Source organism: Elephantulus edwardii, unplaced genomic scaffold (assembly GCF_000299155.1).
Source record: "Elephantulus edwardii isolate Elephantulus edwardi_28Jun2011 unplaced genomic scaffold, EleEdw1.0 scaffold00245, whole genome shotgun sequence".
Classification (NCBI taxonomy): domain Eukaryota; kingdom Metazoa; phylum Chordata; class Mammalia; order Macroscelidea; family Macroscelididae; genus Elephantulus; species Elephantulus edwardii.
Window position 1 is genome coordinate 3,365,984 of NW_006399995.1, and position 12,929 is coordinate 3,378,912.

At 39.7% G+C, this 12,929-nt stretch overlaps 1 pseudogene; it reads right to left on the bottom strand.

Annotated features, from left to right (window-relative positions):
* Positions 1 to 12,221: 12,221 nt before the first annotated feature.
* Positions 12,222 to 12,701, bottom strand: LOC102865480 (annotated as a pseudogene).
* Between the last annotated feature and the right edge of the window lie 228 nt (positions 12,702 to 12,929).

Below are 12,929 nucleotides of genomic sequence, written 5' to 3' on the forward strand. Positions count from 1 at the left end.
CTGTTTGCCTCTTTTACTCCAGGGTGTTTTCCCTTTGTTTTGGCTTCTCAACACTCTAGTGCAATTTTTCAGAGTCTCTTCTTACATCCATTTTGGTTTTTTCTTACTCTTCTGTCATTGTAATGAAACTTCTGCTTTCTTCATAGATGATATCTTTGACATCATCTCATAGTTAATTTGGTTTTTGATCACTGATGCCCAATGTTTCAAATTTATTCTTAACATGATCTTGACATTCAGGTGGAATACGATTCAATATATGATTCAAGATCATATCTTGATTCTCATGGACTTATTTTCATTTCTTCAGCTTCAATTTGAACTTACATGTGAGTAGTGGATGGTCTGGCCTACAGACTGCCCCTGGCCTAGTTTTGACTGCTGTTATTGAGCTTCTCCATTGATTCCTTCCCCAGATGTAGTCAATCTGATTCCTATGCAGTCCACCAGGTGAGGCTTACATGTAAAGTCACCGTTTATATATTTTTAAAAATGTATTTACAATGAATGAGTCATTGAAAATGCAAAATTCAGTCATTCTGTCACGCAATTGATCATTTGACCACACAAGCCCAAGTAAAAGGTCATTATATCACAACTTACTCTCAGGTACATTGGAAGACAAAAAAAATTAGATTCACACATACAGAAATTAGAAAGTTATAAAATGAATTGTAAGCAAATGTGGGTGTAATATTAACATTTGTATTAGGTAAAGGGTACTTTGCAACACTTGTGCTATTTGGCAACTACTTAAAGTCTGAAATTATTTTTAAATGAAATGGATTGTTGTTTTGTTTTTAATTATTCCCAATCTGAGAGATCTACTGCCACCAAGAAAGAAGAGCTAGGAGCAGAGCATGTCTTTTTTCATCAGGGTCCCTGCTCTGAGCCTCCTAGACCAAGAGGAAGATTGATGCCAAGACACAGGGAGACTTCTAAGGGATGACAATCCCACAGATATTGAAAGGAGAGAAGGACCTTCCTCCAGAGTCAACAGGGAGAGAAAGCCTGCCCTACAGCTGGCACCCTGAATTCAGACGTCTAATCTCCTAAGCTCTGAGAGAATAAATTTCAGTTTGTTAAAGCCATAATAAAATAACATGTTGTTGTTGATTGCCTTCGAGTCAAGCATGACTCATAGCGATCCTATGAACAGAAGTCCCGAAGCTCCTCTACAACTACCCACATTTATCAAAGTTCATAGAATTTCCTGAGCCATGTTATTTAGGAAGTGGATGCCACTCGCAGGTCCCAAAATTATTCAATACTATGCCTTCCTGCCTCTAAATGCCTTTGTGTGCCATGAAATGTCCAGTCTTTGCATGGACTATTTCTAAAGCAATGAAGAAGTATTATTTTCTCTTATGCCCCTAGCATTGGGTGTTTAACCAATAGACAGCAATCCTCTCCTCTCTCTAAGACCAGCCTCTTTTATAATGACTCAAGGGGCTATTCCAAATCTTCACTGTTGTCTTAATGCCCCCTTTCTCCTCTACTTCCCTAACCATCTTCCTCTCACCTTAGTACATCAATTTATTCCATTGTGCAGTATGTAATTATTCCCTTTCTCTTCTATATATTTTGACTCTCATCCTCTGAACTGACTCCCTCTAAGCTGTGGCACCTTATTTTATTACCACTTTAGAGGTATGCTCTTCTCCACCTCCTGTCTTCCTTCACAATCAGGCTTTTGGAATGATTATCTAGTCCGAGGGAGTTATGTTGCCAATGCAAAGGTTGTAACTCTCTGGTTGTTCAAATCCACCAGCAGCTCTGAGGGAGAAAAAATAACAATCTCCTCCTAAGCCATTTACAGCCTCAGAAATCCAAAGAAGGGCCAGCTTTGAGTTTTAGTTCTGACTTGATGACAAGGAGAGCGAGGGGGAACCAGTATTTTCAATCCTTACTTTGTATTTGTATCATGAAGAGGAAGCTCTATATTCCATGATTTGATCATCTATCTCTCAACTTCTAATGAACAGAGGAAAAAAATGGAATTTTAAAATGAGATATGAATATTAACAAAAAAAAGAACAGACAGACTCTCTCTTATGCAAAAGCTCATTGAAGTAAATGAAATAAATAGGTCTAAATAAAAAGTACTTTAAAAAAAGTACTCTGTTAAGTAGCACATATTGAATGTTTAAGAGTAGATTCTTATTCACAATCTGTTTCTGGTCATAAATCCCACAGTCAAAAATAGTACTAAGGACAAATCTTTGCAAAATAGTAGAATGATCTCAAACAATCTTTTAAAATAGATGAGGTCCTGGCAACCAAGGATCTCAAGGAATAAAAACAGCTGCTACATGAATGAATGATCTAATGCTTTATTTTCATGGAGCTGGGTGTGGGGAGAATTTCAGTGCTATTCAGTTGATTCTAACTCAAAGCAGCCCTACAGAACTATGTCGAATTGCCCCAAATTGCTTTGGTTTCCAAAGCTGAAAATGTTTATATTTATATCAAAAGATGCTCAAGTAATTTCCCCAAAGATTTTTAATACAGGATAGTTTGAAGCTTTGCTTGAGTCTTTGAGCTCAGAGTATCTTGTGGGTCAGGTGAGGATTCCCAGTGAAATCCCAACCTCCATTTGGATGAACCCCTACCAGTTACCTTCTCTTTCAAGGAAATAGTTCTAATTAGTGTCCTTATCACTTTCTTAGGCCAAGCTTCATTCCACTCCCAGAATTTGGACACTAATCAACATGATAACTTGTAGCTGAATGAACAGGGAGCAACATTCAGCATTGTTGAATGATGGAATGAATGAGTTAATTGTATCCTTGGCATCTAGCATATAGATGAAATTCTACGAATATTTCTTCCCCCTTTCCCCATGAATATTTCTTGAATTATAAACTAACAGTCCAGTAAACAGAAGTCAAAGCAGAAACATCAGCCCTATTGTGATCCAAATCTCCTAAACCTTACCCTAGCACAACCTTCCTTGTTCCATCCTTCACCTCCAAGACTCACTCTATCCTTTAGAAATATTTGAGGAACTAAGCAGGAGTGGCATCCACTTCCATGATAGCTTGCCTCCGGAAACCCTATGAACGTGGAGAAAGGATGAAAGTCACACAAGTGTTGAGGACTTTCGTTCATAGGGTCGCTATGAGTCACCTATGACCCGAAGGCCCTTAACAACACTAACACCAACGTAGAGATCAGTTGGCCTAGTGGACAGAATGTGATGCTATGAAACCAAAGGTATGTGACTTCTAATCCGTGGCCCTCAGGCCTGCTTTTCATTGGTTTTGTTCAAACATTCTCCTAGGTCATGTAGCCCTAGTGTGTCCACTTGCCATACAGAGTGGCTGCAACCTATTTCATAATCCCACCAGCAGTGTATGAGAATTCCAATCTCATCACATTCTTTCTAACATTTATTTTTGCTGTCCTGTCAAACTTTGCTATTGTTACTGGGTGAGATGGTTTCTTGTTTCGAGTTGCATCTCCTCGATTGTCAGTTTTGGGTGAAAATTGGCTTTTCTAGCCATTGCATTATCCCCATTGCATGTTGGGAAGCATGGTTTCCAGCTACCTTCACTGTGGACACATGGTCTTGCAAATAAACAGTTTTGGGACCAACTGTGTGGAAAAACAGTGGAGAGAGGGTGAAGAGACTGTGGTAGTGCTATTGAGAGACTGTGGGCAAGGCTTAAACAGAGGAACCCTATAGATGGAACCATAGTTAAAGGTTTTGCTTGCTGGATGATTGAAAAATAAGCTGACTTGTAATGCTTTGTGATAAAGTTTGTTTGGGGCTTTTTGCATGTATGCTGCTGAACTTAACCTAGATTTTCTCTAATTGGGGAATTATGCCTTGTTAATCTGGTTTGGGACTGCCGTACAAAATCCAGACTTGCATTGTGAGACATTGTTTGCTTCCCTCACTCCCCAATCTATTTCCCTAACAAATGCTACGACTATAAGTAAAGTCTGTGAGTCAATTTGCAATGAACATTGGACCCAATGATTGATAAAATTATGTTCAGGAGCATGTGAGGTGGCATGCCTGTCCAAGCAGCTACTTGTTTAGTATTTACATATATTATTGATGAGGAAAGTTCTCCTTTATGAAGCAGGTAGAAGTCAGGCTCAGCCATCTCCACATTACCACTGTTCCTTATACACAAAGATTATGAGAATTGCTTCCTATGTCTGTTGGTCATCCAAATGTCTTCCTTTGTCAAAAGTCTTTTCATCTCCTTTGTCCATTTTGTTATTGGGTTATCGGTCTTTTTCTTATGGAGGCCTTGTACTATTCTATAAACTTTTGTTATGAGACTCTTGTCTCAAATGTCATTGCCAAATGTTTTCCCCAGGCTATAATTTTCTTTCCACTCTATTGGGAAAAGGTTTTTATGCATATGTGGACTTAATTTTTAAAAGGTCCCATTCATCAATTTTATTCTCTCCTGGTTGTGCATTTCTGGCTGTGTTTGCAAGCATATTTATGCCATATGCTAGAGCTTCTAGTCTGATCCCATTTTGTCTCTTATGATTCTCATGTTTTTGGGCTTTACCTCTAGGTCTCTGACCAACCTTGAGTTGATTCTTTTTTGTATGGTGCGAGATGTGGATCCTATTTCAATTTTCTGCAGGTAGAAGTGCAACTGTGTCAGCACAATTTGTTAAAGAGGTTGTCTTTACCCCATCTGATAGGTTTGATTCCTTGTCAAATATTAATTGACCATAGGTTGATGAATTGCTTTCTAGGCTCTTGCCTCTATTCCATAGGTCTATATGTCTGTTATTGTACCAATACTATGATATTTTGGTTACTATAGCTGTATAGTAGGTTTTGAGATCAGTGAGTGCTATGCCTTCTTTTTCATTTTGAATTTCCAGAAGAGCTTTCCTTACCAAGGGTCTCTTCCCTTTCCAAATAAGGCTGCCAATTGCATTTTCTATCTCTTTGAACAATGAGTTTGGTATCTGACTTGAGATTGCACTGAAGATGTAAATTACTTTTGCTAGGATTATCATTTTCACAATGTTCAGTCTTCCCAATCATGAACAGGGAATATTTTTTCCATTTAGTTGTTTCTTATAGTAAAATTTTGTATTTTTTCTTATAATGGTTGGTTGTGTCTTTGGTTTGGTTTATTCCCAAGTATTTTATCTTGTGGTTGGCTATAAATAATAGTAATCCTTTCTTAGTTTCCTTTTTTTGTTTTAGTTGTTTCTAAAAAAAGAAATCTCATTGAGATAGATAGCTAGAGATAGAGACAGAGACAGAGATAGAAATGGAGAGATAAAAAGAGATAGATAGAGATAGAGATAGAGATAAAACACTAAATTGGTCTACTAGATTTTTAACAGGGGGGTTTTGTTGAGTCTTTGAAGTCCTTTGTGTATATCGTATCTTCTGCATATAGTAACAGTTTTACTACCTCTTTTCCAATTAAAATGCTTATTTTCTTCTCTCATCTTATTGCTCTAGCAATACTTCCAATACTATATTGAAGAGAAGAAGTGATCATGAACATACTTGTCTGGTCCCTGTTTGCAAGTCTTTAGTCCTTAGTCTTTCTTCTAGGATAGCAGAGTTTAGTGGGCAGATTGGGGAAGGGGGGGGGGCGGGGTTCAGTGAAGAAATAGGAAAAAATTTAATAAATATTCAAAATGATGGCACATAGATGGTCATAGATCAATCTTATTTCATTATGAAAAATACAATGTATATGAATGATTATACAAAACACATACATAAAACACAATGTGCATGAGTGACACACAATGTAAATTAATTACTACATGCAAATTAATAAAAAAGGTTAAAAAAACACATAATACAGCTGTGTTGCTGTTGTGTAGTGTCAAGTTGGAACTGACTCATAGCTGACCCACCAGTGAGTTTTCATAGGCAGTTAATTGCACAGAAGGAGATTGCCCTTCTTTCTCCCAGGGAGCGACTGGTAAGATTCAAATCGCACGCTTTCAAGATTGCAGCTCTGTTTCTTAAGATGAGGTCACCAGAGCTACGCAGCTGTAGCAACCAGATTAAATAAAGGAGGAGGACAGGGAATCTTGCAAGCTTTGTTGGCCATTTTTTTTAAAATTGTGATTTTAGTGCAGTTTTACAGAAAGGATGAGTTTTCATTCATTCATAGATATACATTTTACTGCCTCCTCCACCTCTAATTCACTTTTTAATGTGTGCCTTGTTCCAGATTGTAATTGTCATACATATAATATCTGATCATCTGTTCCTTTCAGTGAGTCCTTCCCTTCTCTTCCAGTGTAGCGTTCATTATCTATCCACTCTTTCTCTGCTTTCCTTTTCCCCAAGTCCATCCTATTATTATAACAGTGGTTTCATGTAGTATTTGTCTTTTTGTAACTAAGATATTTCATTCACCATAATGTCTTCCAGACTCATCCATGTTGAGTAATGTTTTACAAGTTAATTGTTTTTCTGTGCTATGTACTATTCTACTGTGTGGGTGTACCACAGTTTCTCTGTCCATTCGTTTGTTGACAGCCACTTGGTCTACTTCCATCTCTTTGCTATTGTGAATAATGCTACAACAAACATGGGTGTGCATACATCTGCCTGCATCACAGCTCTGGTTTCTTTAGCTTATTTTCCAAGTAGTGGGATCAAATGATATTTCTGTTTCCAGCATTTTTAGAAAGCATCAGAATGCCTTCCATTGTGGTTGTACTATTTTACATTTCCATCAGTATTGAATGAAAACTCCAATCTCTCCACATTCTTGCCAACATTTGTTGCCCTGTTGAACTTTGCTGTTGTCACTGGAGTGAGATGATATCTCGTTGTTATTGTTGTCCATTTTTAAGACTCTTCTCTTTACTCTGAGACAGAAAGCCATCCAGAGAAAGAGTAAATTATATAACTCAGGTGTAAGCAGAATAATTCTGACTGTGGGCTTAAAATAGACTGTAACATGCAGTTAAGAGAAATTGTTTAAGGTGGAAGAAATGACAGCATGCTTATGTATTAAGGCTTATGCTCTAGTTGAAATGGAAAAAACTAATGCTGCAGGAAAAAGAGGAGAAAATTTCTATAATCATAAGTGTAATGACCTTGAGTAGGCAAGAAGTAATGGCTCTCGTACACAAATAGAAGAGCTAGAAACATCAACAGACATGGGAGAAGGCAGAGTTTATAAGCATGAATAAAAACAGTGGCTTGGGTTTGTGTTATTTTTCTTATGTTTGCCTCTTTTGTTGTTGTTGTTGTTGTTAGTAATGTAGGAAGCAAGATCCTCAACTAAAGGTGAGTAAGAAGTAGGAAGTCTTACATTTGAGGAAGAGACGAATCATCTCTTCATGAATGCATCTCTAAATAATCCCCTTGAAAAACTCACTACGAACACACATAAAACAAAAATCTTGGCTGTAGATTTGGTCCTAAGGGAAAAACAAAAAGACCAGAAAATATTTTTATCCATACAGCATATGTAAAGCCAGCTGAGCAGAACAGCAAGCACCAGCCAATGGACATGACTTGGCACATCTTCAGAAAGCCAGGGAAACTGTTAAGTCGACTCTCCACATTCTATTGAAATTTGAGTAAGTGTGTAGCTCTTTATTACAGAAGGCTTCAAGTTAGGGAATTGCATTTGGTTTTCGACACTGTAACATAAACACATCACCAAAGTTGGGCAAGTGTAAAATATTAGTCAAGGAAGCATCATTAAAGTATTTATCTTGGGCCCTACACCAAGGGCTTCAGAGGCAGTATGTTTTCCCAGAATTTTTCAACCCTGCTTTTTCTGGTAATAGCTCAGTTTACTGATCCATTACAGGAAAACATGCCCCCAGTACACTCAGTTCCGCTGAGATAGCTCAGTACCAGCTGGATAGCAAAACCTCAAAATGCAATATATCCCTGTGATTTTCCCCAATCCCTGCCCTCAACCTCCCTGCCCCATCCTTTGCCTCTTTGGATATCCATACACATCTTACTGGTTTGTTTGGGGGGATGGGGTTGCTCAAAAGATGCTAAACTGGCTCTTTTTTTTTTTCAGGAAATACTTTACTCACAAGCAGGGACATAGCCATGAGAGGGGAGCACGCAGGGCAGCAACTAAAACCATCAGTTAGCAAGAGCCTTTGGGGTCAGGCACATTGCATCCTGGGATCCCCTTAGTCGCCCACCAGTAGACACAAAAGACTAGGCATCCAGGGGAGAGGACAGTGGCTCTGGGCTCCCAGAGAAGGAGAAGCTATATGATGCCTCATTATAATTGACAGAGTAAAGAGTAAAAAAATGGAAGGAGCGTCCATCACTGCCTAAGGTCACCTCCTTCTCTCACAGCCAGTACAAGGTGGAGGACTGAACCACCTAAGATCTTGTAATAAGCTGCTGTCTTCTCATCATTCATCTATTTTCAACTGTAGATGAGTCATTGCTGCTGTGGGGAAATTCCCTCTTTTTCCTCCATATGCTCCTTGATTCACCCCACCTTGTCTGTGGGTTCAAAGTCAATTTCAATCTCCTTTCTGGTCAGGGTCTTCACTTTAATTAGTATCTTCTTCCCAGTTTAGGCCTGCGCACCAACAAACTGCTGCCTGTATCCCTGCGGCTGCTGCTGCTGTGCTCCCCAGCCCAAAAAACTGGCTTATTTCAATTGGAGAGTTGAAGACTTTGGTGGGTGAAGAGAGGGGGTGAAGGAATTAGGAAAGAGCCAGAGAGGATCTTAAAAGTCAGGGTAATACTGGGCAAATGTCAATGGTGATTAATGGTGACACATGTATGGAAATGATTATATGAAACACAAAATGGATGGAGGAAAAAAACAAAAGAAAAAAATGCAGTATGTCAGGAATTCACGTGAACTGAATGCCATCAGTCCTCCATAAGTCTATGTTGTTTGTGTTAAGTCATTATCTTTAACCCAAGAACATGTAAAAGACGCACTTTCTTTGAAACCTGCCCTTCTCTGGCAGTGGCAAGCATGGCCTCCATCTCTACCTTGTCCCAGGTTCTACAGCGAGCTAGTCAGGGAAACAAAGTGCCACTGCCTAGAGTAGAAACAGCTGGGCCACACCGCCAGAGTACTTAGCCAAGTGGCACATGGATGGGAATTAGAAGCACATGATAAGGCCAAGTGATGACAGGTCCCGATTCTTGTCTCTGCAGTCACTCTAAATTTACCTTATCTTGGAAGCCACAGTTTGTTTTTACATGGCAATGCTGAGTCCAAGAATTTTGATTTATTATCCATTTGCACTCACCTTTACCTCAGTGAATCACACTTCTCTGTCTTGGCTTATTTTCAACATATTGGACTGTTGTATGTTTTAAAAAATCTCTTCCTTGGTTAGAGAAGTTTATTTTACTTTTATTCTATTTAGTCTAAAAAGCCTTGATGTCTCTCCATGGTTAACAGATTCTCGCTGCTAGTAAAAAAATCAGCAAATTAGCCAGTGGATCTATGATAGAAAGATGGGACAGTCTGTTTTACATGAAGATTTACAGCCTGTGGGCAATTCTACTCTGTTCTTCAGGGTCGTTATGAGTTAGAATGGAACCAGTGGCTGTGAGATTTCTGGTTTTATATTTAGTCTCTTTCTTACTATTTAAATTGTCTTTTTAACATTTGAATAATATTTTAGTACCTATATTTATTCTCAGGAACTCTGGTGGCATAGTCTACAGAGCAGTAGGGCTGCTAATCCCAAGACTTGAATCCAAAGATACAAATCCACCGGAAGTTCCCATGAGAAAGACAGTTGTTCTCCTTCTATTCAATGTTCAGCCCTGGAAGACCTGCTGGAGGGTCAGTGATGAGTTGGTTACAACTTGATGGTGATGAGTTTGAGTTCTATTTACATTATATTGTTTTCTAGGAACTCCCCCCCCCCTACTTTTTATAAAAGCTAGATTTATTCTTGTCTTACACTCTTTATGGTTCAAGCTTGGGTTTTCTCCCTTTTAGTTTGTTTTATGTTGTATTGCTTTTAATTACTTAGCATTGTTAAGGAACTCCCTAGTGCAGTGTTACCAACCATTGCCCACTTCCCACCAACAACTCCCAACTCCAAGTTAAAAGTCCTTCCTTGTATAGTGTTCTTATTCCCACACACTTGGCCATCTGGAATGGTATTTCTTTCTCACATTATTCTCAGTTCGCATTATTCTCAGTAACATCCGTTGGTCAGAATTTATGTGATCTGGACTTCCTGGTCTGTGCTGAGTAAAATCCATAAAAATGAATAAGACCGTCAGAGAACACGAAGGCAAGGCCTCCTTAAGTCAAGAGTCCACAACCTAAGGTCTTCAGTCTTGTTTTGAGAAGGGAAAGTCTCAAATGTCATGATTAGTCTAACCAAAAATGAGGCACAACAAGATTCCAATAAAACCTTCAAATACACATGCCCTCAATTATCTAAAAACTGATATAATTAATTTTCTTGTCAGATTAGAGCAAGGAAGCACTGCATGGTTCAAAATTGGCAAGGGTGCATGACAAGGATGTGTCCTATCTCCATACCTTTTCGATCTAGACGCAGAACAGACTATCCAGGAGATTGGACTCTATGAGGAGGAATGTGGCATCAGGATTAGAGGAAGACTCATCAACAATCTGTGTTATGCAGTTGACACAACCCTGTTTGCTGAAACTGAGGAGGACCTAAAGTGCTTGCTGTGGAAAGTCAGGGACTGCAGCCTTCAGTATGGATGGAGGCTTAATATCAAGAAAACAAAGATTCTCACCACTGGGCCAATTGCCACATTCTTCCTCATATATAGTCTAGCCTCTCAAATGATCAGCACAACTCTCTATTGCACACATCCAAAAATGGCTAGAACAGTACATAGATAAGGAACTACCAGACATTCAGACAGGATTTAGAAGAGGCTGTGGCACTAGGGATATCATTGCTGATGTCGGAAAGATTCTGGCTGACTGTAAAGAACACCAGAAGAATGTCTATTGACTATGCAAAGGCATTTGACTGTGTGGATCATAACAAGTTATGGTTTACAATGTGAAGAATGGGAATCCCAGAGCACCTAATGTTCATATGAAACCTATACCTAGAGCAGGAGGCTGTTGTACAATCAGAGCAAGGGAACACTACAGGGTTTTATATTAAAAAAGGGATGTGCCAGGCTTGTATTCTCTCTCCAAACCTATTCAATCTGTATAATGAGCAAATTATTCTAGAAGCTGGACTCTATGAAGAGCAATGTGGCATCAAGATTGGAGGGAGACTCATCAATAACTATTTATGCAGATGGCTTGCTGAAAATTAGGAGAACTTGAATACTTGCTCCAGAAGATCAATGAATGCAGCCTTCTGTACCAATTGCATCTCAAAGTCAAGAAAACAAAGATTCTTACCTCTGGACCAATAGGCAATATCATGATGGATGAGAAAAGAGACTGAAACTGTCAACAGCTTCGTCTTGCTTGGATCCACAGTTAACACCGTTGGTACCAGCAGTTAGGAAATCTGGAGATACATTGCACTGGGATGGTTAACAAAATTTAAAAACAAAACAAAACAAAATATTCAAACAGTTTATATCCAGCTTTCAAGTAAATTAAAAACACCTTCCAGAATCCGACTGATCCTATAAATAGATATGGTATGTACATATACATTGTAGATGATAGATATATAGATAGATATGTAGGTAGATAGATAGATAGGTGATAGATAGATAGATACTGTATCTATTTCTATCCATAATCCAAAACATGTAGAAAGAATGTTAATGATGGTTCTCTAATAGTAAATTGTTAGCATAATTTATATTAATGCATAATTTTATATTTATATATATTATATATTTATTTCTATTTTATAAATAGGATATTTCTACCAACTTTTTGGGGGGGGAGCAGGGAAGAGAATATGGAATTTATTAGGGTTACAAGCACCCCTGCCTTCTCCCGTATTCAGCATTCCAAAACCATACATTGCCATCCCCTTTGTAGCCTGGGAACTTAGAGTCCTCAACAGCCGGAGGTGGGATAAGGTGGTGGGGGAGTGAGCAGAGTCCAGAGTCCTTGAGGCAGTTACATGAAAAGACCTCCAGTAACTTCCACTGAGGCCCCAGTGATGTAGCCACTGTCTTCAGATGCCAAGAATGTGACCACATCTGCCACATCCTCAGGGTCCCCCATACGTCCCATTGGGATCATTCCAGTCACCTTGTCCAGCACTTTCTGTGGCATTTTCTGTGTCATGGGTGTTCCAATGAACCCTGGGAGGACACAGTTACATCAGATTCCATGTCGTCCAAGCTCCCGAGCTACAGTCTGCGTCAGTCCAATCACTCCAGCTTTGGAGGCAGCATGGTTTGCCTGTCCCACATTCCCCACCTTGTGGTTGACAGCTATGACTTTGTCCCAGTCATCCTCAGACATGTGAAGTAGAAACTGATCCGGGGTGGTGCCCGCACAGGACACAACGACAGATGGCGACCGAGAGAAGCTGGCCTGCACTTGCTCCAGCAGATGTCTAGCTGCCCCAGTATCAGACACGTCAGTTTGGAAAGCAAGGTGGGCTCCGCAGAATGTCCCCTCCTCGCTCTCCAGGCCGCCCAGCAGCCACACTGTCTCCTGTGCCACTGCCCCGTCTAGGTCGTAGGCGGCCACTAAGGCTCCCTCCCTGGCCAGGCACAGGCTAATCGCCCGGCCGATGCCGCCACCCGCACCTGTGACCAGGGCCAGCACAGAGTGGAGCCGGAGCTGAGACGCCATGGTTGCCTCTACCAACTTTTGCAGTCAGAAATTGATCAAACATGCAATCAAGATGCATCGATAATAAAGGGCGACTGGAACACAAAAGTTGGGAACAGGGAAGAAGAATCAGTAGCTGGAAAACAGGGGCTCTGTGAGAGAAATAAGCCTAGAGATAGAATGATAGAGTTCTGCACATTCAATGATTTATTCATTGCAAATACCTTTTATAAGAAATATAAGTGCAGG